Raw genomic sequence first — 26,398 nt, 5'->3', positions numbered from 1 at the left:
GAGCAGAAAAAAATGACATAGAAATGAAAAAAAAACATAGAAAAAAATCAATAAACCAAGACCTCGTTCTTCAAAAAGATAAAGAAAATTGATAAACCCTTAGCCAGACTCATCAAGAAAAAAACAGAAAGGACCCAAATAAATAAAATCAGAAATTAAAGAGAAGTAACTATGACACTACAGAAATGCAAAGGACTATAAGAGAATACTATAAGAAATTATATGCCAACAAATTGGACAACCTAGAGGAAATGGATAAATTCTCAGAAATATACAATCTTACAAAACTGAATCCGTAGGAGAATCTGAATAGACCAAATACTAGTAATGAAATTGAGTTGGTAATCAAAAAAACTACCAAAAAATAAAAATCCAGGACCACACGGTTTCACAGGTGAATTCTACCAAACACTTAAAAAAGAATTAACACCTCTTCTCCTCAAACTATTCCAAAAAATAGAAGAGGAGGGAAACCTTCCAAATAAATTCTATGAGGTGAGCATTACCCTGATGCCAAAACCAAACGAAGACACCACAAACCGCGCCCCCCCCCAAAAAAAAACTATAGGCCAATATCCCTGATGAAATAGATGCAAAAATCATCAGCAAAATATTAGCAAATTGCATTCAACAATACATTAAGAGGATCATCGGGATCAAGTGGGATTTATTCCAGGGATGCAAGGATGATTCAATATGTTGAAATCAATCAGCGTGATATAACACCTCAACAAAATGAAAGATAAAAAACATATGATCATCTCAATAGATGCAGAAAATGCGTTTGATAAAATTCAACACTGATTCACGTCAAAAACTCTCAACAAAGTGGGTTCAGAGGGAACATACCTCAACATAATAAAGGCCATATATGAAAAATCCACAGCTAATAACTCAATAGTGAAAAACTGAGAACTTTCCCTTTTAGATCAGGAACAAGACAAGGATGTCCACTACTCTTGCTACTTTTATTCAACATAGTACTAGAAGTCCTAGGCACAGTAATCAGACAAGAAAAAGAAATAAGAGGCATCTATATGGTAAAGAAGTTAAACTGTTACTATTTGCAGATGACATAATAATGTACATAGGAAATCCTAAAAACTCTACCTAAAACTACTAGAAGTAACAAATGAATTAAGTTGTTGGATTCAAAGTTAATACCCAGAAATTGACAGCATTTCTATACACTGTTAACTGAGTAGCAGAAAGAGAAAAAGATAATTCCATTTATAATTACACCAAAAAGAATAAAATATCTAGGAATAAACTTATGCTAGAAGGTGAAAGACCTGTACTCCGAAAACTGTAAAACATGAATAAGAGAAATTGAAGATGACACAAACAAATGGAAAGATATTCCATGCTCATAGACTGGAAGAATTAATATTGCTAAAATGTCCATATTACTCAAAGCAATCTACAGATTCAATGCAATCCCTATCAATATTCCAAGAACTAGAACAAATCATCCTAAAATTTGCATAGAATCACAAAAGACCCCAAACAGCCAAAGCAATCTTGAGAAAGAAGAACAGATCTAGAAGTATCACACTCCCAGATTTTAAGATATACTACAAAGTTGTAGTAATAAAAACAATATGGTACTGGCAGAAAAAGAGATTTATAAATCAATGGAATAGAATAGAGAGCCCAGAAATAAACCCACACTTACATGGCCAATTAATTTACAATAAATGAGACAAGAATATACAACGGAGAAAAGACCATCTCTTCAATAAGTGGCATTCAGAATGCTGGACACTTACATGCAAAAGAATGAACGTGGACCACTTTCTTACACCAGACACAAAAATAAACTCAAAATGGGTTAAAAACCTAAATATGCAACCTGAAACTGTAAAAGTCCTTAGAAGAGAACCCAGGCAGTAATTTCTCAGACATTAGATGTAGCAATGTTTTTCTAGATATGTCTCCTAAGGCAAGAGCAAAACCAAATTATCGGGAATTACATCGAAATAAAAAGGTTTTACACAGTAAAGGAAATCATCAACAAAACAAAAAACCTACTAAATGGGAGAAGGTCTTTGCAAATGATATATCCAAGTAAGGGGCCAACATCCAAAATATACAAAGAACTTGTACAACTCAATACCAAGAAAATGATCTGATTAAAAAATGGGCAGAAGACCTGAATGTTTCTAAAGAAGACATCCAGATGTCCAATAGACACAGAAAAGATGCTCAACATCATTAGTCATCAGGGAAACGCAAATCAAAACTGCAATGAAGTATCATGTATACCTGTCAGAATGGCTAAAATAAAAAAGATAAGAAATGATAGTGTTGGCAAAGATGTGGAGAAAAGGAACCTTAGTGCACTGTTGATGGAAATGTAAATTGGTGCAGCCAATGTGGAAAACAGTATGGAGGTTCCTCAAAAATTAAAAATAGAGGTATCATATGATCCAATAATTCTACTACTGGGTATTTTCTTAAAGAAAATGAAAACTGTATGGAAACCAATTTGACAATAAATTTCATACTAAAAAAAAGTTATAAACTAAAATAGCTAAAATATTTAAATACAACAAATCATTTCTATACTTTACTTCCTATATAATTTATCAATAAAAACTTTCTGATGAAAAAAAATGAAAACACTGATTTGAAATTTGCAGCATTGTTTACAACAGCCAAGATATGGAAGCAACCTAAGTGTCCATTGATAGACAAATGGGTAAGGAAGATGTGATATGTACACACACACACACACACACACACAGGAATATTATGCGGCCATAAAAAAGAGTGAGATCATGCCATTTGGGACAGCATAGTTGGACCTAGAGGGTGTGCTAAGTGAAATCAGTCAGACTGAGAAAGACAAATATATGACTTCAGTCATGTGGAATCTAAAAAAGCAATGAATAAACAACAACAAAGCAGAATCAGACCTAGGAGTATAGAGAACAAACTGATGGTTGCCAGAGGAGAGGGGGTAGGGGGTTGGACAAAATGGGTGAAGGGGAGTGGGAGATATGGGCTTCCGGTTGTAGGATGAATAAATCATGGGAATAAAAGGCACAGCACAGGGAATACAGTTGATGTAATAGCATTGTATAGTGACAGATGGTAGCTACTACAGTTGTGGTGAGCACAGCATAACCTATACTTGTCAAATCACTATGTTGTACACCTGAAACTAATGTCACGTGCATCAACTATACTCAGATAAAAAAAATTTTAATTAAGTAAAAAGCAAAATTACTAGAAATGATTTGGCATTTCCTTCAAAAAGCAGAGCCCATGGGGTGCCTGGGTGACTCAGTTGGTTAAGTGTCCAACTCTTGATTTTGGCTCAGGTCATGATCTCAGAGTTCAAGGGATCAAGGCCTCCATCAGACTCTGGGCTGACAGTGCAGAGTCTGCTTGAGATTCTCTCTCTCCTTTCCCCTCTGCCCTTCCCCTGCTTGTTCTCTCTCTCTCTCTCTCTCTCTCTCTGTCTCTCTCAAAATAAATCAATAAACATGAAAAGGTAGAGCCTAATTCTCTTTTTTGAGTTTGGGACAGACTTAATGGCTGACTCCTGATGAGGAGAGTAAAGCGAAAGGGAGGGCCTGTGACTTCCAAGCTTAGGTTGTAAGAGATATTGCAGCTCCTGCCTTAGTCTCACTGTCCTGGATCTGAGAAGAGCCAGCTTCCATGTCATGAGCAGCCCTGAGGAAAAGTGGTGAGGAACTAAGGCCCCTTGCCAAAGGCCATGTCAGTGAACCACCTGAGATGTGGCCCCTGCAGCCTCAGTCAAGCTCCAAACTCTACCTCAGCCCCAGGTGATATCTTGACTGTAACTCATGAGAGACCTAGGCCCGACCATCTAGCTTGGCTGCTCCTAAATTCTTAACAGACAATAACTATTGTTTTAAGCCACATATGTACTGCAATATTTTGTTATGCATCAATAGATAACAAGTATAGTCCTTGAACCTATTCATGTTGGGGGAACTTTGAGAACCCGACAACAGCAAATGTATTAGTGTCAGGGCCATAGTTCTCTGCTAGCATGAGGTGGTGGTAGGAGGTGTCACTTAACTGCAAAAGACATTGCCCTTTTCTCTGGATCCTAACTGCCAATTTGGAGAGACAGAAAGATACAAAGACATCTTGAAGAGTAACTACTGTCTATTGACCGTCTATTGAGCCAAGTGCTTTATCAACACTATCTCCTGACAGCAATACTGCAAAGTCATGTAGCCTAGATGCCAAGTGAGGTCTCCTTCCCTTCCAGCTCTGGATAAGATGGCCAGAATCCACATTCCACTCCCTCCTGAAGAGAGCGTCCTCCCCAAGACTTCTGTGAATTGTAGGAGGTTGAAAGGCAAAGTTCACATTTTTATGGTCTCTCTCATTTGTCTTCCACTGTCACATTTCCGTTCATAGATGCTCTTGCTCTTGCATTTCTGACACTTGGGTTATGCTACAAAGCAAGGTAAATGCAAGGAGAGGGTGCATTTAATGCACCTCGTCAGTGCCTGGCACTCAGCAGGTGCTCCGTACTTCCCAAAGTTCTGAGCAAATAGATCTACACTGACAGCAAGTGCCACCTATGGACTGTGACAAGTAAACATAGAACTTGATTCTTCCCTTGACTTCCTCAAAACAAAGTAAAATAGTCTCACCATGTGCTTCAGTGGATACTGTATTTTACTGAAGATTTGGAAAGAGAGAGGAGTTTACATTATAGAAACCCTAAACATCTTCAAATGGAATAGATATTCTCTTGTTTCACAAATCTTTTGTTTCCTCCACATCATGTAGGTTAGGAATCTCCCACTTACCTTCTTTGATTTCCACATTCACCCAAGATATCTGTTAATTTCTACTGCAGATCAGATTATCTCTTTTTCTTTGTCTCCTTCTTTCTCATTAAGCTCTCAGGACTTACATCTTTTTTTTTTTTTTTTTTTTCTGAGGGAGAGAGGGAGAGAGGGATTGAGAGCAGGGGAGGGGCAGAGAGAGAGAGGGAGGCACAGAATCTGAAGCAGGCTCCAGGCTCTGGGCTGTCAGCACAGAGCCCGATGCGGGGCTCAAACCCACGAGACATGAGATCATGACCTGAGCCGAAGTCGGACGCTTAACTGAGCCACCCAGGCACCACAGGACCTACCTTACATCTTAAATGGCTTTTCCATGGTGGAGATTTCAATACACCTCTCTCAGTAAATGACAGAACAAGCAGAAAATTTGAACAACACTGTAAAACTTAACCCAATAGACATGTGCAGAGCAGTGCCACAAGCAGCTTCAAATTATTCATTCTTTACATATGGAATATTTACTAAACTGATCCTATGCTGTCCCCAAAACCAAAACTCAACAAATGTCGAAATACTGAATTAATAGAGTATATTCTCTAATGACAATGAAACCAAGTCAGAAACAAATAACAAAAAGATAATGAGAAATCTATAAATGTTGGAAATTGAATAATAAATTTCTAAGTAATCCATAGGTCAAAGAAGAGCTCACAATGGAAATTAGAAAATATTTTGAACCAAATAGTAGTGAAAATACGGCATATCGAGAGATACAGAAACAATGGAAGATACAGATTTAGATACAAGTAACTTAAATAGACTATTGACCCTCTATTGAGCCAAGTGCTTTGCCAAAATTATTTCCTGTTAATGGGCATCATCCAATCCATACAGATATACCTGTATCTGTATCTATTTGTATGTATGCTACATATAGGCTATTCTATCTATCTATCTATCTATCTATTATCTCTCTTATCTATCATCTCTCTTATCTATCTATCTACCATCTTCATCTCCTATTGTTCTGTTCTCTGGACAACCCAGACTAGTACAATATAAAACTGAAAAGAATGTTAAATGAAGGTAAAATTAAAGGGCAGTCTCTATCATGGCCACAGATGCAAAATTCCTAAGCAAAATATCGGCAAACCAAATCCAGCATTGTATAAAAAGATGTGTTAATGACGAAGTTAGGTTTATTCTAAGGATGCAAGGTAGGTTTAACACTTGAAAGTCAACCAATATAATTCTCCATGTCAACAATATATGTGAAAATATATGTAAGAAAGCATTGGATAGAACTTAATACCCATTCATTATTTTTGAGACAAAAAAAACCTTAGCAATTTGGGAATAAAAATAAAACTTTCTTAACTTAATAAAGTATACATATAAAATCTTATAGTGAACATGACAACAGTGAATTATTGAATTTTTTTTTTAATTGAGATCAGGCATGGTTTTTTTTATGAGATCAATGGATGCCTGCTACAACTACTTCGATTGTACCAGAGGCCCTAGGCAGTGCAATAGGGCTAGAAAAGCAAAAATAAAGCTGTAAGAATTGGAAAAGAAAAAATAAAATTGTCATTATTTCAGAACATATGATTGTTTTTGTAAGAAAACTCATCAGAATCTGCAGATAAACTTTTAGAATTACAGGAAGCAGGGACGCCTGGGTGGCTCAGTCGGTTAAGCGTCCAACTTCGGCTCAGGTCATGATCTCACGGTTCGTGGGTTTGAGCCCCACATCAGGCTCTGTGCTGACCACTCGGAGACTGGAACCTGTTTCAGATTCTGTGTCTCTCCCCTCTCTCTGCCCCTCCCCCACTCACGCTGTCTCCCTCTGTCTCAAAAATAAATAAACATTAAACAAAAATTTAGAATTACAGGAAGCGGAAATCAGATGGAAAACACCCATGTTAGGAGAAACTGGAAATAAGCTCTCAAAAGAACTTCAAGCCTGCTTCAAGTCATTCTAAATCCTTCTTTCTTAAAGTACAGAACCATGGACCATCAGCACTAGACTATTAGGGTTCTTCAGAGAGACAGAACCAATAAGATGGAGATCGATCTATCTATCTACCTCTGGATTTATTAGATGAAATTGGCTCATCCAATTACAGAGGCTGAGAAATCCTATAATTTACCATCTGCAAGCTGGAAATCCAGAAAAGCTGGTGGTGTAATTCAGTTTGGGTGTGAGGGCCTGTAGCAGAAAAGCCAATGGTTTAGATTCCAGTCTGGGTTTGAAGGCCCGAGAACCAGGAATGCTGAGGGCAGGAGAAGACCTACATCCTAATTCAAGCAATTAGGATGAAAGAAAGAAAGGGCGAATTCTCCCTTCCTCCACCTTTTATTCTATTCAAGCCCTGAACAGATTGAATGATTCCCATCTATGCTGAAGAAGGAAATATACTGAGTCTACAGATCTAAATGCTAATATCATCCAGAAAGCCCTTAATTATGTTTAATCTGGGTATCCTGTAGCCAGTCAAGATGACACATAAAATTAACCATCACAAGAACTGACATCACCCGGGAGGCTTGTTAAAAATATGGAGTCTCAAGCCTTGCCCCAGTTCTACTAAATCAAAATTTGCATTTTAACAAGATCCACAAAGTATGTCAGTTTGAGAGGCCCTGATCCTGGTGGACCAAAAAATCTGAAGCCCTGAACCAAGATTAAGGTGATTCTGGATGGCTCATGCCCCTAGACACCTGGCAAAATAAGTAAATAAAATATGATAAAACAAAATACAATTAACAATCCTCTTAGGGGGAAGATAATATATCTCAAATTATTTCTACAAATAATTTTCATACACAATGTCCACCTCACAATCAGAGATGATTGAGCACAGTAGAAGATAAGACACCATAAACCATGTTCAGCAGAAACAACAGAAACAGACATACTGAGACTTCGGGAATAGGATTTATCAGAGACAGACTATAGAAAGTATGGCTTACTGGGTTCAGGGACATAAAAGCCATGCTTGAACATTCTGACAGGAAACTAAGACCATAAAAAAGTGACATGGCAGGTTTGAAAAAAAAGAAAAATTCTAGAATTCTCAAAAATACCATAGCTGAAATCAAGAATTCAGTAAAATGTCTTAATATCAGAATAGAGAAATAGCTGAAAAACTGGAAGATCGGTGAGAAGAAACTCAGATCTAGAGATGGAAGTCTCCCAAGAAATAAGAGATAAGGGGAAAAGACAAACACATACATTTTATTTTTGCAAAGACACTATCTTTTGCCTATGTTTAAATAAACTCAGGGCTGCCTGGGTGGCTTAGTGGGTCATGCGCTGACTCTTGATATCGGCTCATGGTTTGTGAATTTGAGTCTCGCTGCCAGCACGGAGCCTGCTTGGGGTTTGCTCTCTTCCTCTCTCTCTGCTTGTGTGCAAACACACTCTCTCTCTCTCTCTCTCTCTCTCTCAAAAAGAAATAAACCTAAAAATAATTGGAGAGAGAGAGGCAGAGCATGAGTGGGGGAAGGGCAGAGAGAGAGGGAGACACAGAATCCGAAGCAGGCTCCAGGCTCTGAGCTGTCAGCACAGAGCCCTACTCGGGGCTTGAACTCATGAACCATGAGATCATGACCTGAGCCAAAGTAGGACGCTCAACCGACTGAGCCACCCAGGTGCCCCAAGAAATAAACTCTAAAGATAAATGGGCTCATATATCGTAATCTCTTTATACCTTTACAGTAGTGTGCTTCAAAGTCATGTGCTTTGTGCAAGTCAAAGTCTACACCTTCCATTAGTTTTAGCAGAAAGTACGAGGAGCACTGGTATCATGTAATCCCCTTTAACCCAATGATTACTATTCCAATGCAAGTTTAGTAACTCAGAGTGCCTCTAACCATCTGGCCTGGCCCTCGATTGCTATTGCTGAGTCTTGAGGTAAAACCAAGGTCCTGATGTGTTGGGTGGGGTGAGGGTGTGGCCGACCACAATTTCTCTGATTGCCGGGCCCTCCTAGCAGACCCCTTGGAGTAGGAGACTAAGGCCTGTGGTAGTTTGAAGGAAGGGAAGGTTGCCATCCTGGGAGATCACGAGGACTTCTTTGGAGACTTTGAGAAGGTGGCTGACCTTGAGATGATTAATACATTGGTGTAATTGGTCAACCCAGCAAAACACAACATGTTCTTAGCTCTCTTTGCTTTCAGGGTTTCTGAGGAAATCTGTGGGTTAGAAATTAAATCAATTCTATGGGAATTTGGGGTTCTTGTTAATGAGAACACCACACTTCATATTCTATAATTGGATACAGGATGATTAGGGGTTCTGGAGACCTAATTCCTCTTCAGTTGTAGCTTACTTTGTAGAGAAGGAAAGTGTACAGATTCTTCATGTTTGCACTGCTTCCTGGCAGAGTAAAACACTATATAAACATTTTTTTTTTTTTTGGTCATAACAGAAACTTTCTAACAATATCCCTGTAAACATTTTCTAACATTTCTGGCGGTTTTCCATTCAGGTTTTTTTCCCCCTTAAAAATTTTAGCTAGCTAGCAATATGTTAAATATGGCTTTTGCTTTCTTTCTCTTCTCTTCTCTTCTCTTCTCTTTCTTTCTTTCCTTCTTTCTTCCCTCAGATTCCTTTTAAATTTAAGATTCTCATCTTCACTTATTTCTTGAGTATGCCTTTAGGGGGACAGGTATTATGGACTGAATGTTTGTGTTCCCCTGAAATTCATATGTTGAAATCCTGCCCCCTAATTTGATGGTATCAGGAGAAGAGCCTTTGAGGGGAAATGAGGTCACAAGGGTGGAGCTGTCATGCTTAGGATTAGTGCCCTTGCAAGGAAGAGACTCAAGAGTTTTCTCTCTCTTCCTCAGCATGGTGGATACAAGGAGACGTTCATCTACAGACCAGGAAGAGAGCTGGCCTCTTAATTCTGTGCTTCCCAGTCTCCAGAGTGGTGAGAAATATTTGTTGTTTATGACACCCAGTCCGCAGGAATTTGTTACAGCAACCCAAACTGGGAGGACAGATCTGATAACCTGATGATTCTCACCCTAGGGTGGGGGTGGTCGGTAGAGAGAGGAGAGCAGAGTCCCATGGGGAAAAATGGACACATCCAAATCCCTGTCCCTACTTGACAATGGACACCCTTGTGAGAACTGTCTCCTCCATTCTGGAGACCGGGCTCTCCGTTCTTCTCTGCTTGCTCTCCAAACCGATTTTCTACTTAGTGGAATCTGGCAATTCAAGAGTTGTGTCCTCTTGCCTCATTTGTTTTTGAATTCCAGGACACTTTTTAGATGATCAGATGGATTCTGGGAACAATGGAAAAGACAAGGGAAAAAAAAAAAAAAGGGAAAACTGCTTATCTGCTGTGGAGTGGTGAATTTATCTTACTTTATACAATTGGGTCAGTAGCTATTTTCATTCCTGTGCTTTTGGGAAGCATCTGATTATTTTAGTTACAGCTTCCTATGAGCTAATATTTCAATTTCTTATTCTCTCTTTCTCACTCTTAGACTACCTTCATCTGTATTGCGGAGTTCTGGAAGAGTTAATGCTGCAAGCTGCCCTCATTCTGTGTGCAGCAAACCGGAGCAGTAATATAGCTGTTATTTTAGAGAAAAGACATTAAAGAAGACTCTAGAATGAGAGCCACTAAATCAAACATTGAAAACACAAATAATCAGATACCCTTAGTAAACTGTAATTTTTCTCTGTACTCAGCTTTTAGGCATAAGAGGCAAATCATAAGAGAATATGCCCATTTCAGAATCCTGGAATTCATAATCCCAGGGCTGGAGGAGAATCCAGAGACTGGGTAAATCAACTCTGGCTGTGCAGGTGAGAAAATGGAACTCAGAGGCCCTGGGTAGTCGACTCATGGAAGGATACAGCTAAATAATAGAAGCTGGAACAGGAATACAGTTTTCTTGACTCCCTGGCCCAGCATTCCACCTTCTTCATGATCCTGCCTCTTATAAAATTTGTTTGGAAATGAAAATATTTCCAGAGAGTCTCAGGAAGATCTGATAGGTTGCCCAAACCTCTGCACCATAAAAACAGGTGTTCCAAACTGAATTATGTCTGCCTGTCTTGCACATGTCTCAAATACACAGACGGTGCCCCGGTTCTGGATTCACCACCCTACTAGGACAGAGCTGATTTTCCACCTACCGCTTGCCCCCCCTACCCAGGAACTAGCACAGGACCCGAATCTCCGATGCAGATTTCTTTCCCAGCCACCCCTCTGACCTCATTTCTCCCCTTCACTTGGTCAGACCCATTGTCAGCAGCCCTGTGGAAATTTGACTTCCTCCATCTCGTGAAGTCCCTTGACCAGAGGGAACCCAAGCCCACTTGCTGGCTAACTTTGTCACCGAAGGATTGCCTGGCTGGCTGGCTGTTTAGAGTTCATCCCACTTTGGCTTACTCTCCTTCTCTGTTCTCCCCTCCAGCATCCCTGCTGCCTCAAGGAGGCAGGACTATGCCTCTCCTGGAGGCTGCAGGGACAGAGACTCAAGATCCCTCTTGTGGCTAAGGACTTTTAGCTCCCTCTACCCACAGCTGGGCTCCTTTGAGGCCAGTGTCTACCACTGCCCTTGCTTCAGTTCCAGTGACTTATTTGAAGGATCAGGCCAATGCTCCTCAAACATTTTGATGTGCAGCCACATTCTTTAAAATTTTAAAATTGAACAATGGAGTGTATACTCTCAATATATTTATTTATAACTTACAAATACATACTACTATAAATCCAGGTATCAAATAGAAGTAAAGCTTAATTCATCTCCAATATTTTTGGATAAAAAGAAATACAGAGAAGTTGTAATTGTTTCTCCTTGCTCTTCCTGCCCTGGCCACTCCCCGGAACTGCTGAATTAGGCAGTGAATGGACCCACAAATGGGATATGTCTGAGTTCAGTAACGGTAATAATAATTGCTGCCACTTTTGGAGGATGCACAGGAGTGTGCCAGGCATAGTACCAAGCTTTTGTTGAAATGTTCCATTGAACTTTTGCAGGAGCACTGTGTGGTTGGCATTACTGATTCCCATTTTATTGTTGAAGAAAGCAAGGCTTGCAGACGCTGAGCTCTGTTCACGGTCGCCACAAGCAAGAAGCAGGGCAGAATCCAAGCTAGGTCTCTTGGACTTGAACCGTGTTTTAGTCGCCGTTTCAGGGCTCAACAGTAGACATCTGCCGAGTGCCTCCCTGGGCTAGGCACTGTGTTAAGCCCTGGACAGACACTGGCAACAGCATGCAAACTCTACCTTCTAAAGCTGCCTTCTAACTGGGCTCTGACATCCTGCAAACCCCCTAGGTCTGACTGAAAAGGACTTGATAAGGACGAGTATATTTTATGAGACTTAAAGAAATCACTGCATGGAATTGGTTGGGGAATTTTTTTTAAACCTTAAAATATATAATTATGCAGCATTATAAAGCATTTGGAATTCTATTGGCTTTGTGTCTGCAAATTTTATTATCATTTATAGTGCTCTTTCAGTGGGAAATGCATTTTAAGTTTCAAACACTCAACTTATAAAGTAACTTTTCACAATCTTTTCAAGAGGCAAGAAAGTTATTATGGCATTTTGGAAAGATTTTCAACAAGAAGCATTGATGGAATTTTCACATACAGTACCATGCTTTTGAATATTCTGGCTAACTGATTTTATTATATCAAAATACTCTAAGGTGAATGAATATAACCCTAGGAAAAGAAATCATTGTTCCAAATTTCCTTTATGAAATAAATAACTTAGAGCCTAATGGTATTCTTTGCTTTGCTGGAGTTTGCATTAGTATCCCTTGCTTACAAAGCCTTGGCCCTCCTCAAAATAAATATTTAGATGCTGAATGTATTTCTCTTAATCTCCACTATTATCACCAGACCGCAACTGACTTTGCATCCCTAAGTAGTAATGGCAAATGTCACCAAAGTTAATACTGAGTAAATGCCCGTGTTCGGAGACTGTATTTGTTCTTTTATACACTATTGACAAAACATGTTGCTTTGCAGTCTACAAGTCCTTTTCCATCTATAGTCTCTTTTTGAGTCTCACAATCATATTTGTAACTAATGTGGAATACCTATTATTATATAGTAAACTATGTCTCATGATTTTGTGGCTTAGAACTTGGCTGCATAGGGGCGCCTGGGTGGTACAGTCGGTTAAGCGTCCGACTTCAGCTCAGGTCATGATCTCACAGTTTGTGAGTTCAAGCCCCACATCGGGCTCTGTGCTGACGGCTCAGAGCCTGGAGCCTGCTTCCGATTCTGTGTCTCCCTCTCTCTCTGCCCCTCCCCCATTCATGCTCTGTCTCTCTCTGTCTCAAAAATAAATAAACATTAAAAAAAATTATTTTTTATTAAAAAAAAATTTTTTTTTCAACGTTTATTTATTTTTTTGGGGACAGAGAGAGACAGAGCATGAATGGGGGAGGGGCAGAGAGAGAGGGAGACACAGAATCGGAAACAGGCTCCAGGCTCTGAGCCATCAGCCCAGAGCCTGACGCGGAGCTCGAACTCACAGACCGCGAGATCATGACCTGAGCCGAAGTCGGCTGCTTAACCGACTGCGCCACCCAGGCGCCCCCCAAAATTTTTTTTTTTAATTAAAAAAAAAAAAAAAGGAACTTGGCTGGGTAACATTGACTGGGGTCACTTGCTGGCATGTCCAAGCTAGTTTTACTTATGTGACTGTGCCTTGATGAGGACAGCTGGAAGGCTAGATTTAGCTGAACCCCTTAGCTGTTTTCTGTCTGATGTCGGGTAGTTGGACTTTCTATATGGTGGCTCAGGGCTTCCAAAGTGAGTATCCCAGAAGATAGAAAATGGAAGCTTCCAGAAGAGTAAGGCCTAAGCTCAGAAATTGGAACAGTGTCACTTCTGCCGTATCCTATTCACCAAAGTAGTGGATAAATTCAAAGATAGTGAACTGGACTCCACCTCTCAATAGGAGAGGTGTCAAAAAGTGTGTGGCCATCTTTAACCTGCCACACCTAGATTTCAGGAGGTGTTGTTTGCATTCTCTAGCTGAGGAAACTAATACTCAGGCTAATGGAGTTGACTTGCCCAGAACAGCACACTTAGTAATGTGATTCTAAGACCGACATAGATACATTGCTGGACACCGTACTGGACTCAAATAAATACTTTCTGAGGAACACAGTGTGTTAACATTGCTTCATTTTTGCTCCTCTTCTTTCATTATTTTATTTTATTTTATTTTATTTTAATTTTATAAGAGAGGCACAGACAGGGCAAGTGGGAGAGGGGCAGAAAGAGGGAGAGAGAATTCCAAGCAGGCTCCGTGCTGCCAGTGCAGAACCGATGGGGGGCTTGAACCCACAAAACTGTGAGATCATGACCTGAGCCAAAACCAAGAGTTGGACGCTTAACTGATTGAGCCACCCAGGCACCCCTGCTCCTCCTCTTTTAAAAGTCATTGGAGAAGTCCCGGGTATCTAAGGGCCCAGACGGGTCTTATGTGTCTGTTTCTGATGCTACATGGTCCCAGTGCCTCTCTTTTCCCATTTGACCTATTTCCTTTCGGAGGCAGGAATGAGGTGAGAGGCAAGAGGTAAAAGGTGGAAGGCTGTTTGTAAGAACTGGATAATTGTAGCAGTGCGAGATGATTCCCTTAATGCATGCTGCTGAGTTAACATTACTTTAAGTTCGGAGCAAGTAAAGGCTTAACCCTGGAAGAAACACCATATATTTGAGGCGAATGGGGGTGGAAAACTGGTGAAAAAATAAATAGCTGTGGGGCAAAGAAATGCGCATGAGCAGTTTCATGGGCCAATATGCATCAGTCCTTTGGAATCTGGTTTTAAATTGAGACTGTATTCAACAAAAGCCAGAGCGTGTCACAGCAGTCTTCCTGTATGGTACAAATGGCTTTTTGAGAAGGACCTTCTAGTACATGACATTTTCTCTATTGCTCAGATTTGGTCACAGGAAATTCTGGGGTTATCTCTGGCAGACGGCACTTTGTCTTTACTAATAACTATGCTTCCACTTTCCTCTATGTCAAAATTTCACAAGAGGCTTCTTTTCTCTTCCAGTGAAGCAATGGCCAACTAACCTTGTTTTTTTATAATTATAGTATAGCCTATTGCTATAATTTAGAGTATTTATAATAGTATATCTTAATTATATCATCTATTATTTATAATTATATTGCTGTTGCAATTGCTATTATATTGCTATTTATAATTATATTGCTGTTGCTATTGCTATTATAGCCTATTGCTATAATACCCTTTAGATATTATCTGTATTAGATATTACATTATATTAGACATATAGATTGTATATAATATAGGTATTAAATTTATGCACCAAGTTTTTGCAAATACTTGTGTCTCTTCTCTTTCAAGGTGCTGGGACTGGTTTTATTCACTGCATGTAAACCTGCCTCATTTTTCACCAAACAGCAAAAGCACGGAAGAAATCCACAAGAGCACTTTGGAAATCTACATCATATGTGAGTAGGGAAAAATTCCTTTGCAAGTGCTTCTGAAAGTACCCATGCCTAACATCGCTTGTGCAGAGCCAGAACTTCAAAGTAACAGCAAAATTAAAGTTCAATCAAAACGTTGTTCACTCAGAACATTTTTGCTTTGTGGATATCAAGTACCACATGTACTTGCAGTGGCTAGAATTTCCATAAAAGGAACAACAGGGGTGCTAGATTGCATTACCTAAAAGTGATGGTAGCTGTTATCACAAAGGGAAAAAAATTAAGGCAGAAGAAAGATGATATGAGTAGAGTTAGCTGCAAATGAAAAGCAGAGTGCTTGAGCCCTGTGGGGGGGGATTAGTGGGACCGAGAGCTGTGCCCATCTGATGTGTCCTTTTATTATCTCCTTTGTTCTCAATGTTTGAGGTTTGGGAAATTTCTGTGATTTCTGAAGTGCCGACTAGCCTGCCTCTCTGGCAAAGGACAGAGTGGCTCAGCTTAATGCACTGGTTTCCAAAATGGGATCTTTCACTCCTGGAGCTTTATAAGACAATTATCTGGGTGAAGGAAAAATATTAATTAGAATTACTATTTTATTCCATAATATTTTAGTGCTTTACATTTCTACCTTGGGGGATGCCTGGGTGGCTCAGTTGGTTGAGTGTCCGACTTCGGCTTAGGTCACGATCTCATTGTTTGTGGGTTTGAGCCCCACATCTGGCTCTGTATTGACAGCTCAGAGCCTGGAGCCTGCTTCCGATTCTGTGTCTCCCTCTCTCTCTGCCCCTTCCCCACTCACGCTCTCTTTCTCTCTCTCTCTCTCTCTCAAAAATAAATAAAACATTAAAAAAATTTAAATTTCTACCTTGGGGTCATGCTTATAGCAATGCTACTGAAAGGAAGGTCCATCAATCGCAGCATTGACACCACCTGGGAATGTGTTAGAAGTACAAGTTCTTGGGGCACCTGGGTGGCTCAGTTGGTTAAGCATCCAGCTTCGGCTCAGGTCATGATCTCACAGTTTGTGGGTTTGAGCCCCATATCAGGCTCTCTGCTGTCAGAGCAGAACCCGCTTCAGATCCTCTATCTCCCTCTCTTTCTGCCCTTTGTCTACTCACTTGTGTGCTCTTTCTCTCTCAAAAATAAATAAACATTAAAAAAAAAGGCAAAAATTCTTGGGTCACGTCTCAAACCCACAGGATGTCTGATGCTCTGGGGATGGGCCCCGATGAGCTGTGCTTAAATAAGTTTTCCGGGTGATGCTGGTACTAACGTTGAAGAGCAAACTGTTTTCTAATGTATATACTTTTTTCTTTAATGTTCATTTTATTTTTTAGTTTTGAGAGAGAGAGAGAGACAGAGCATGAGTGGGACAGGGGCAGAGAAAGAGGAAGACAGAATCGAAGCAGGCTCCAAGCTCTGAGCTGTCAGCACAGAGCCTGACGTGGGGCTTGAACTCACAAACTTCGAGATCATGACCTGGTCCGAAGTTGGACCCTTAAGCGACTGAGCCACCCAGGGGCCCCTCTAATGTATATACTTACAAATAAATACATATGGGAGACACAGAAGTTTTTCCCAATGGGACGTGCAAATACAGAAATTTGAAGATGATGGTGTGGTAGAAATGCATTGATTCAAGAACCACAAATCTTTTGCCTTTTTTTCCTGCTTTCCCAATTGACCCTGAGGTGAGGAGGGTGAGTTAGCCTCTTTTACTTCCTGGGCGAGCTTAAGCAAGTTACTTGACCACCCCGGAAAATGAGGATAAAGTGAGATGTCGCTCTCTCACGGGACTGTCATGGGTGTTACGTGCACTTGTGTAGACTACAAACACGGAGTGAGCCCTGAGCATAAACCAGATGCTTGGTTTGTCTTTTCCCCGATAGCTGTGGACCCCAGCACACAACAACCTACGTTCTCCGCCTGCTAGGGTACACCTATCAGTCCCCAAACCACCAGTATGTTATATGTATGGAAGCCCAAAAAATCCTTTACCTCTACAGACTGTAACCTGATATATTACACTTGGTTTAGCCTTGACAATAAAGACAGGTGCACAAGGCAGAGTCAGTTTATTCAACATATTCACCCCTTCCATGAGTGGCACCTGACTTTCCATTGAATTCCGAGCTGCAAAGAACAGCAGTGTCAGTGATGCAGTGGGAGACTGACGGTAGCAGTTTAACATCATGCTGTGGTGAGGGACACCTGGTAAAACCACGACATCGCTGATGATCCTGATAGAGCAAGTCACCTCTGCCTCAAGCCGTGCATACAGCCCGGCAGCCAGACGCAGCTGAATCAGTCAGTGGGACAGAATGAAAAGTGGCCGGCCAAAGCTTTTCCCTAAAAGACCTGAAATACTCCCAACCCTGTGTACATAGGAATCACTCCTCGGAGAGCTGGTGAAACTGGCACATTTCTGGGCCTCACCCCCAGAGATTTTTAGTCTGTTGGTATGAAGTGGGCCTAGGACTTGTATTGTTAACAAGCTTCCCCCTTGCAGGCTTCACATTGCAAGGGGTTCATGAAGGAGAGAGTTTATATTCCCTGAATCGCAGATGTTTTCAAGCTGATACGCACTTTTAGAGCTCATTTAAGATTTCTTAACCTTTTTCCCTTCATGAAAGCCAACACGATTGCCATCAAGATACACACATGGCACTCTCTTATTAATATTTTCACATTTGACAAAACCACAAATGTTGGTAAGGACTATTAGTGACAGTAATTCACTGCAGACTGAGTCATTGAAAAGACTGTGTTTTACTTGATTCGGTATGACTGAATTAAACACTGCCTCTCAAGAAAACTTATCAAAAGTAGAAGGAAGAGAGCATAAGTGCTAACACAGGGATGACTTTGAATCCACTCACGTTTGTAAAACAATTCGTTAGTAATCTTGAGTAGTTCATGAGCAGTAGGTTTCCTGGTATACAAATCACAATGGAGACATTGTGGCAGAGCCTGTCATTGTCCCCTGATATTGGTTTTCCTGTGTCACATGGACACCCAGAAAAAAGGCTACATTTCCCAGCCTCTCTCACAGCTACAACGATCATGGCACAAGTTCTTGACGCCAGGATATAAAAGGAAGGAGTGTATGAGACTTCAGAAGGTGTCCTTAAAGGGGCCATGCCCTTTTCTCCTTTCTGTGCCTGAAACGTGGAGATGAAAGCTATGGCGGCCATCTTGGACCATGTGGTGGAAAGCATGTGTTAAGGGTGCCAAAGGAGAGAACCAGGTAGAAGGAGCCTGGGTCCATGAAGATGCCGGAGCTATCATGAGATCCTTGGGCTGTCTGTGTGTAGACAATTATATTTCTATCTAACTTAAGCCACTGTTATTTCTGGATTTTTGTCACATGTTGCAACCCTCATGTTGAGGGCCTCTAATTTAGCCAACCCTCTTGGTTTTTGGATGAGAACACAGGAGCTTGGGGAAGTGAGTGGCTCAGCTGAAATCACACAGCTAGTGAGGCACAGACCTGGGAATGGAATCTAGGTCTCTTGGGTTCTGGGTCAGGGCCCTTTTTACCAACTCAGGCTTTCTCAAAGTCTCTGTTAGAAAGCAAGCTCTGGTATCTCTTTCTCTTCTGTAAGGACACTGATCCCATCACCGGGGCTCCATCCTCATGACCTCGTCTAAACCTAATTACCTTCCAAAAAAGCCCTACTTCCAAATGCATTAGGGGTTAGGGCATCAACATATAGACTTTAGGGTGATATAAACATTCAGTTGGTAACAATTCCTCATGGCAGAACCTGATTCAGGGAGATTTGCAAAGACGTTTTATCCACAAAACAACCCTTTGCTAATGGGTTATTAAATAGCACACAGCTGACAAGTGAATTACTATGTTGGGAGATCAACCCAAGGGGTGTGGCCAGAACTCAAAATGAAAACGGTTACGGGATTTCAAGCTATATTATAAAGCTGTTCTCATCAAGACAGTATGGTACTGGCACAAAAACAGACACGTAAATCAGTGGAACAGAATAGAAAGCCCAGAAATTGGACCCATAACTATATGGTCAACTCATCTTGCACAAAGCAGGAAAGAATATCCAATGGAAAGAAGACAGTCTCTTCAACAACAGAGCTGGGAAAACTGGATAGCAACATGCAGAAGAATGAAAGTGGACCACTTTCTTATATGATACACAAAAATAAATTCAAAATGGATGAAAGACCTCAATGTGAAAGGAAACCATCAAAATCCTAGAGGAGAACACAGGCAACAACCTCTTTGATCTAGGCAGGAGCAACTTCTTACTTGACATGTCACTGAAAGCAAACATGAACTGATGGTACTTCATCAAGATAAAAAGCTTCTGCACAGCAAAGGAAACAATCAAAGTAATTAAAAGGCGGCCTATGGAATGGGAGAAGATATTTGCAAATGATGTATCTGATAAAGGGTTAGTATTCAAAATATATAAAGTACTTATAAAACTCAACACCCAAAAAACAAATAGCTCATAGAAATGGGCAGAAATAGAAATGGGCAGAAGACATGAATAGACACTTTTCCAAAGAAGACATCCAGTTGGCTACCAGACACATGAAAAGATGCTCAGCATGACTCATCATCAGGAAAATGCAAATCAAAACCACAATGAGATATCACCTCACACCTGTCTGAATGGCTAAAATTAACAACACAGGAAACAATAGGTGTTGGAAGGAGAAAAGGGAACCCATTTGCGCTGTTGGTGGAAATGCAGGCTGGCATAGCCACTCTGGAAAACAGTACGGAGGTTCCTCAAAAAACTGAAAACAGAACTACTGTATGCTCCAGGAATTGGACTATTAGGTATTTACCCAAAGGGTACAAAAATACAGATGTAAAGGGGTACATGCACCCCAATGTTTATAGTAGCACTATCAGCAGTAGCCAAACTATGGAGAGAGCCCAAATGTCCATCGACTAATGAATGCATAAAGAAGATGTGGCATATATATATATATATATATATATATGATGGAATATTACTCAGCTGTCAAAAGAATGATACCGTGTCATTTGCAATGATGTGGATGGAGCTAGAGTATATTATGCTAAGTGAAATCAATTAGAGAAAGACAAATACAATATAATTTCATGCATATGTAGAATTTAAGAAACAAAACAGATGAACATATGAGAAGTAGGGGGAGAGAAGAGAGGGAAAAAATCACAAGAGACTCCTAACAATAGAGCACAAACTGAGGGTTGACAGAGGTAGGTGGGTGGAAGATGGGCTAGATGGGTGATGGGGAGTAAGGAGGACACTCTCTGTCCGCCATCTTTCCGTGCTGCCATAATGGTGTGCATGAATGTCCTGGCAGATGCTCTCAAGGGCATAAACAATGATGAAAAGACAGGCAAATGCCAGGTTCTTATTAGGCCACTCTCCAAAGTCATCGTCTGATTTCTGACTGTGATGATGAAGCATGGCAACATTGGTGAATTTGAAATCATCGATGATCACAGAGCTGGGAAAATTGTGAACCCCACAGGCAGGTTAAACAAGTGTGGAGTGATCAGCCCCAGGTGTGATGTACAACTCAAAGATCTAGAAAAATGGCAGAATAATCTGCTCCCGTCCCGCCAGTTTGGTTTCGTTGTACTGACAACCTCGGCTGGCATCATGGACCATGAAGAAGCAAGACGAAAACACACAGGAGGGAAAGTCCTGGGATTCTTTTTCTAGGGATGTAATACATTCATACTAATAAAATGCCTCACTGGAAAAAAAAAAAAAAGAAAAAGGAGAGCTCTTGTGATGAGCATTGGGTGTTGTATCTAAGTGATGAATCACTGAATGCTACTCCTGAAACCAATATTGCACTGTATGGTAACTAAAATTTAAATAAAAACAAAATGAAATGAAATGGTTAAAGAGGGGATAAAAGTTAAGACTCATGGTGGATAGGTCTAGAAGTTTATGCCTTTGTGTAGAGGTTAGTAATGAAGAGACTGGAGGGAAAGAAATAAAGAAATAGAAGAAAAATGTCCAGGGCTGAAAAAGAGGAATCTTGATTGAATGTATCCTCCAAATCCTGAATGGGATGAAGGAGACTAAATCCACATTGAGAGACACCCTGGCAACATTTCAGTAATCACAGCCCTCATTTCCACAGGATCTAGACACATTTCAAATTGCTGAAGACTGTGGGATTGTTATTGCTTCAGTAACTTAACTCTTGAAATAATTCTCCTATACTCTGTTCTCGAGGTGTAGAGAGTAAGCAGCCAATGGATGTGTCTTGATCGATGTGCCTCCGGAGGAAAATGCACAGAAACACTAAATTTAGATTCTAGGAATAGTATCACATAAAACAGAATGCAAAATAACAGTAAAGGAGATAAACAATAATTCATAGAAGAAAATAACAATTTCATATCTGTACCTGCTGTTGAAGCCCAACAAAAAGAACACCACGGACACCTGCTGCTTATACAAGCTGAGTTTACTGAAATTGTGAGCAAGGAAGAACATGAGCTGGATGGAATCTCAGTCGGGTCTCCGGAGAGGAAAATTAGGGAAGAGTACTTGCAGAGTTTGTAGGACTGGGGTTAGGTCAGGATCGACAGAATTTGTAAATCTGGCAGGTTGCTAGAACTGTCTGCGGTCTTTGGAACACAGAAATGAATCCACGTGAAGTGACTGTTACTATAGTCTTATCTTGGAATATATGGGTCTGAATGAGCTAGTGTTAAAATAATTTGCGTTTAGATAGTTCATATTGCATATTATGATTTGGTACAGTTGATCTATTTTGCAAATCAAAAATACAGGTTTCTTGTTTGTTTGTTTTTTACCAATTGTGGTTTCCGTTTCTTTTTTCACTGTAGTATTTAGGAAACTGCTTGGATGGGCACTCAATGAATGGTTGAATGAGTTAGTAAATTAACCACTAAAGGCGAATCTGGAACAGAGGTAATGGTCTTAAATGTCTACACACAAAAGCATATGGCAGGGCTGCTTAATACAAGTTCAGATTCTGGGGATGCCCCCCAGATAGTTTGCCTCAGTAAGTCTGGATTTGGGGTGAGGCGATTCTGATGCAATTGGTCCACAGTTTCCACTTTTGAGGAGCTAGCACAGTGGCAAGACAAAGTAGGCTTGAGATGTTAACAAGTGCAAGGAAATAAGACCTACAGGTATCTCTGAGATTGCTAAGATAGGAGTGATAAGTGAATTAAGGTAATCAAGAGTAGGTCCTCTTCAAAAGAAGCCAGCTGCTAGAAAAGGGAGCAGAATCAACCTGTATGTCTATAAGAACACACTTACCTGACAATCCACGCATCTCTAGGTGATACACAGTGGCAAGCACTTAGCTGAGAATTAAAGGGAAATAGAAGTGAAATTGCTGGGGGGGCGGGGGGGGGGGAGGAAGCAATATTGCTACAGTAGAGCACTTTAGATTATGGTGTCTTGACAGGTATGTTACTAGGCTATTTCATATTCATAATAAAAGATCTGGGTACCCGAGTGGCTCAGTCGGTTAAGCGTCTAACTTCAGCTCAGGTCACGATCTCATGGTTTGTGAGCTCGAGGCCCGCATCGGGCTGCCTGCTGTCAGCACAGAGCCCACTTTGGATCCTCTGTCCCCCCCCCTCTCTCTCTGCCCCTCCCCTGCTCGCTCTCTCTCTCTCTCTCTCTCTCAAAAACAAGCAAACATTTAAAGACAATGATAAAAGGCCAAAATTTGAATGCTTTGTTGTTTTTTTGTTGAGGTATATAATAAAAGGCCTACATTTGAATGCATTATTATTTTTTTTAATTGAGGTAAATTAACAACAAATTAACCATTTTAGAATGAACAATTCAGGGGCAAGTTAGTGGCACAATGTTGTGCAACCACCACCTCTGCCTAATTCAAAATGTTTTCATCATCCCTCAATAAAACTCTTTCCCATTAAGCAGTTACTCTCTCCTCTCTCCTACCCCCAGCTCCTGACAACTGCTGATCTAGTCTGTACAGACTGACCCATTCTGGATGTTTCACATAAAACGAAATCACACAACACGTGACCTTTTGTGTATGGCATCTTTCATGTAGCACATGTTTCCAAGTTTCTAAGTTTCATCCACATTGTGGATGGATCAGTTCTTCGGTTTTATGGCTAATAATACCCCATTGTATGCATGCACCACAAATTAATTTATTCACTCATCTATCCATGGATATTTGGGTTGTTCGCACCTTTTTGTTATTATAAATAGTGCTGCTTGTTCATGTGCATGTATTTGTTTGAGTAGCTGTTTTCAATTGTTTGGGGTACACCTACCTACGAACAGAATTGCTGGGTCATATGGTGATTCTGTTTAACTTTTGGGGAACTGCCAAACTATTTTCCCCAGTGGCTGAAACATTTTACATCCCTTCCAGAAATGGAATGGTTGCAATTTCTCCACATCCTTGTCCACACTTGGTCTTTCTTTTTCTTTCTTTCTTTCTTTCTTTCTTTCTTTCTTTCTTTCATTTATTTATTTTGAGAGAGAGAGAGAGAGAGTGCACAGCAGGGACAGAAAGGGAGAGAGAGAGAGAGTCCCAAGCAGGCTCTGAACTGATAGTTCTATGCAGGCCTTGAACTCACGAACCGTGCATGAGATCATGACCTGAGCTGAAATAAAGAGTCAGACGCTCAACCAGCTGAGCCACCCAGGGGCCCCTAAAAAAAATAGAAAGAAAGAAAGTCTCCCCAGCCACACTGACCTTGCTGTTCATCAATGTGATTGGGATACTCCTGCCTCAGGGCCTTTGCACTTACTGTTTCCTCTGCCTAGAGCACTCTTATCCCAGATCTCCCCAGGGCTTGTACCCTCATCTGCTGTAGGTCTCTTCATGTGTAATCTTCTTTGCCTTCAATAATACTCTAGTTACAATTGCAGCCTCTGCCCACTCTCCAGACCTCCCTCTCCCCCATTCTGCTTTAGAATTTGCTTTAGCAACACTGAAAACATTATGTTTATTTATATATAAACATCTCCCAATAGAGTGCAAGCTCAATGAGGGCATGGATTTTTTTTTTTAACATTGAGATATAATTCACATGCCACACAATTTACCTACAAAGTATACAATTTGGGGGTGCCTGGGTGGCTCAGTCAGTTAGGCATCTGATTTGAGCTCAGGTCATGGTCTTGCAGTTCATGGGCTCTGTGCAGACAGTTCAGAGCCTGGAGCCTGCTTCAGATTCTCTGTCTCCTTCTCTCTCTACCCCTCCTCCGCCTGCTCACACTCTGTCTCTCTCAATAATAAATAAACATTAATAAAAGGTACACAAATGCATTTTAGTATAATCACAGATTTGTCTAACCATCATTCCAATTTTAGAATATTTTCATTCATTTCTCCTTGCAAAATACATGCCCATTAGCAGTCACTCTCTTTCTTGCCATCCGCCACTCCCTCCACCCGCCATAGGCAGTGACTAATTTACTTTTTGTCTCTATAAATTTGCCTATTCTGGACATTTCATAAAATTGGAGTTATGCAATACATGGTCTTTTGTGACTGGCTTCTTTTGCTTAGCATGTTTCCAAGGTCAATGCCATAGAGTATCTGTACTTCATTCCTTTTCATGGCTCACTAGTATTCCATTGTATAGATATTCACATTTTATTTATCCATCCATCAGTTAATGGATATGAATAATGCTGCCATGAACATTTGTATATAAGTTTTTGTGTGTATATATGTTTTCATATTTCTTGGGTATGTAACTAGGAGAGGAATTACTGGGTTATAGAGTAATTCTCTGCTTAACCTTTAAAGAACTGCCAAACTATTTTCCAAACAGCTGTAAGTTTTACATTCTCACTAGCAATGTAATTTCTTCAACACTTGTTCTCTAACCCTTTTGCCAAGACTTGTTATTATCTGTCTTTTTCATATAGTCATCCTAGTAAATGTTAAATGTCTTCATTGAGGTTTTGATCTGTATTTCCCTAATAGCTAAGATGCTGGGCACATTTTCATGTTCTTATTGGGTATTTGTGTATCTTCCTTGGAGAAATGTTTATTCAGATCTTTTGCTCTTTTTTGATTGGGTTACGTATCTTTTTTTTAAGGTTTTTATTTAAATTCCAGTTGGTTAATATACAGTGTAATTAGCTTCAGGTGTAGAATATAGTGATTCAACACTTCCATACGTCACCCTGTGCTCATCATGACAAGCGCCCCCCTTAATCCCCACAACCTATTTCACCCACCCCACCCCACCTTCCCTCTTATAACCATCAGTTTGTGCTCTGTAATTAAGAGTCTGTTTCTTGGTTTGCCTCCCTCTCCCTCTCTATCTTTCTTTTTTTTCTTTGTTCATTTATTTTGTTTCTTAAATTCCACATAGGAGTGAAATTGTATGGTATTTGTCTTTCCCTGACTTTTTTCACTTAGCATAATACACTCTAGCTCCATCTCTGTCATCACAAATGGCAAGATTTTATTCTTTTTTATGGCTGAGTAATATTCCATTGTGTGTATATATATATATATATATATATATATATATATACCACATCTTCTTTATCCATTCTTCAGTCAGTGGACACTTGCACTTGGGCTGTTTCCATAATTTGGCTGTTGTAGATAATGCTGCTCTAAACATTGAGTCATGTGTTCCTTTCAATTAGTATTTTTATATTCTTTGGGAAAATACCTAGTAGTGTAATTGCTGTGTTAGAGGGTAGTTCTATTCTTAACTTTTTGAGGAACCTCCATACTGTTTTCCAGAGCGGCTGCACCAGTTTGCATTCCCACCAGCGGTGCAAGAGGGTTCCCCTTTCTCTCTCTGTTCTTTCTTGTGTTGTTAATTTAAGCCGTTTGACAGGTGTGAGGTGGTATCTCATTGTGGTTTTGATTTGTATTTCCCTGATGATGAGTGATGTTGAGCATCTTTGCATATGTCAGTTGGCCATCTGGATGTCTTCTTTGGCAAAGTGCCTATTCATGTCTTCTGTCCATTTCTTCACTGGATTATTTGTTTTTTGGGTGTTGAGTTTGATAAGTTCTTTATATATTTTGGATATCAGATATGTCATTTGCAAATATATTCTCTCATTCTGTATGTTGCCTTTTATTTTTGTTGATTTGTTCCTTGGCTGTGCAGAAGTTTTTTAATTTGATGAAGTCCCAATAGTTTATTTTTACTTTTGTTTCCCTTGCTTT

The 26,398-nt window shown here is 40.2% G+C and overlaps 1 pseudogene; it reads left to right on the top strand.

Moving 5' to 3' along the window:
* Window positions 1–20,538: 20,538 nt before the first annotated feature.
* On the top strand, window positions 20,539–20,983 carry LOC125164121 (40S ribosomal protein S15a-like; annotated as a pseudogene).
* Window positions 20,984–26,398: the final 5,415 nt, after the last annotated feature.

Source organism: Prionailurus viverrinus, chromosome B1 (assembly GCF_022837055.1).
Source record: "Prionailurus viverrinus isolate Anna chromosome B1, UM_Priviv_1.0, whole genome shotgun sequence".
NCBI classification, from domain to species: Eukaryota; Metazoa; Chordata; class Mammalia; order Carnivora; family Felidae; genus Prionailurus; species Prionailurus viverrinus.
Note: the sequence above shows the minus strand (reverse complement) of the source record. Positions and strands in the feature narration are given on the sequence as shown.